Below are 3031 nucleotides of genomic sequence, written 5' to 3'. Positions count from 1 at the left end.
ATTCTACTTAAAATTTCCTGATTGCAAAGAATTTTGAAGACATTGATGTTCAAAATATATTTACTAATCAAAATTAGTGTCATTCATTTTCATAACACCAAGATTTAAGTATATTTTGGATTGAGTCTTTTTGTTCAGCTAGCTGAAGGTTTTAACACCCTGGGGTAATGGTACAAGTAAGGTTCAACCTTTCTGTTTTCAAAACCAAAATAGGGTTACTGATTTCCTTCTCTACTAGATAGCTCTTAAGAAAGAGTATATATGGAAGTTGAAGATCTGGAAATTCACCCTATTATTTAAAGCTTTCCATGTCCATGTATTTCTTGGAGAATATTTTGTAGCTCCCAAATTCACAAACCCCAGTTTGAAGATTACTGAACTGGAAGTCTCTGTGTATGTACAGCCACTGTGAATAGTTCTGAGTGTTGTGATACCATGTATAAGATACGATCCCTGCTTTTCATACTACTGTACTTCATTTGGCAATGCAAGACTACACTCTTAAACTGCATGTAAATATATTAGTCCATTTTTTAAGTTGAAGCAAATGAGGTTCAGAAAGATTTACATGCAATACCCGGGTTCACAGGTAGTCAGTGGTGAACCTGGATCTCAAACCTGGGATCTTGTCATTACAAAGTCCATGTTTTCCCTTTCTAAAGGGAAGATAATAAAATTTGAGGAAGTCATGAATGGAAGCCATCAGTTGAATATGTATGCTCTGGAAGTCTACATAAAGAAAAATATTGGACTTGAAAGATGGGGAAGATTTCTAAAGGTAAAAGAAAGAACAGATAAGATGAGGAATATTACAAAAAAGTGGCAGTGCAAGGCACATGGCAAAGGATAGTGAAAACAGAAATCTGTTAGATAGGGAGTTTATTCGGAAAGTAGAGAAAAGCTGCCAAGTTGTTGAACTAGGTATAGAAAGATCTTAAAAAGTTGAGAATTTTTTAAATGATGAGATTCTTGAGAATTATGAATAATTGATGGGTTTTAGTCAGAGGATATGGTAAAAATCATGTTTTAGGAAGAATTATCTGGCAGCAGCCTGCAGTATAGTTTAAAAACAGCTTTGACAAGACTACCTAAGTAGGGTGCTGCAATAATCCAGATGTGAGGTTATAATGGAATGGACTAGAGTGTCAGCTGTGGGAATATAAAAGAGAAGACAAATGCCAGAGACAGTTTAAGAAGGAAATCACAGGCTAGGGTGGATAATTCATGTGAGGAATAGTGAAATATTAGGCAAAGGAGACAACCTTATGTTTCACAGAGCCTTTAATGCCATCTTAGGGCTCTGGACATTATAGCTAGTAAGTAGCCAAAAAAATTTGGGGCATGATATGAGTGTTTAAAGAATATTAATAGTGGAATGTGTATTATTATTATCTCACTCTACACTAAGAAAAGTGGAATATAGTTATAAAAACTCCAAGAATCTAAAGTCTCATTTCCATAAATTATGAATTCCATTCCTCAAAGAGTAGTGTAATTTTTTTTGTGCATGGTATCATGGCCAGATTAGCTTGTTTCTGCTATTTTGTATTTAAAATCAGGTATAAGTAGATATTCAGTGATATTTTGCTGTTGCTCTGGAACTAGCTTCTATTGGAAGATGAAGAGGATATAAGTAATTCCAGTTCATATTCCCTCTCCAGATTGTAAAGCTGGTTTAATCTCTTTTTAGTGTAGTAGGGGCCGCTACTCCCAACTATCACAGCCCCACTCCTAGCTGAGGGAATTGTTGGAATAGGAAGTAGTTCTCCCATGTCAGGGAAAGTGCAGGTGGAGATTTTCAGCAGAGTTCCAAAAGAATTTACCTATAAGTCCACAAATTTGACTTTGAAAATGCATATGAAGCATGTAGGCTGTTCTCTCTCTCACCTTTGCTTTCACCTTCCAGTTCTTTTCTCCCTCAACTAAAAGAGCACAGAAAGCAGATCAACTAATCCTCTGCTGAAGCAGACATCTAAGTGGAGAATGAGATGCCAGACATTCCACTTCTTCACAATGTTGCAAGTGATTTTTTTGGAACCCCTCACAAGATTTGAAGTAGGGAGAATTCTATTCAACCCTTATATCCTAAAATAAGGAAGAATTTGTTAAGAATTGCTTACTAACACAATAAAACATGATTTCAATGATTCTTTCCTCCTTTCTATTTATAAAGGCTGGTGGGGGAAGAAGTGATGAATGGATGGTTGGAAATAGCAGAGGTGATTTTGTTTCTTCCCAACAAGACTTCAAAAGGGATCTGGTCCCTAAATTTTTAGAACTTTTTTTAATTTTAAATTTAGATATAATTCTAAATTTCTGAATATCTTCAACAATAGTACAAGTAAATTTCTTCTCTCCCTAGATTCAGCAATTGTTTATCTTTTATAATCCTGTCTATCTATCTATCTGCCATCTGTAAATTGGAGACAATCCTTTATCATTAAATATGTCATTGTGTTTTTAAGAAGACGTTTGGATCTATTAAGAATGTGCCAGGACTGGCTCTTTGTCCTAAGCTCTTTATCCTCTTGACTAACTCCAGAACAACTAAAAATGTCTTAATAGTTGTGTACTTAAGTTCAGGTATCAACTTGGCCAGGTGATGGTGCCAGTTGCTCTGTTGCTGTGGAGTTAAATCATCAGCGTGTGAATTTCATCTATGGCTGATTACATCTGCAGTCTGCTAAAGGGGCTTGCCTTCCACAATGGGTGACACTTAGAAGGAGGAGTTGGAAGTGAGAGAAACAGCGCAATGGAGCTCAGCACAGCCCAGCACTGCACAACACAATTCAGAGCTCAGAGCCAGCTCAGAGATTACAGTTGGCTCAGACTCAGACATTTAGAGATGCAGAAAGGAACTGGTCCAGGGAAAACCATCTGAACCCAGAAGCCTGGTGAGAAACCCAGCAAATATCACCATGTGCCTTCTCAAATTAGTAAACCTGTAAGTAAATAAATCTCCTTTATAAAAGTCAGTCCATCTCAGGTGTATTACATTCTGGTAACCTTAGCAAACTGAAGCAACATCCTA

Source organism: Tamandua tetradactyla, chromosome 1 (genome assembly GCF_023851605.1).
Source record: "Tamandua tetradactyla isolate mTamTet1 chromosome 1, mTamTet1.pri, whole genome shotgun sequence".
Classification (NCBI taxonomy): Eukaryota; Metazoa; Chordata; class Mammalia; order Pilosa; family Myrmecophagidae; genus Tamandua; species Tamandua tetradactyla.
This window is presented reverse-complemented; position numbering follows the sequence as displayed.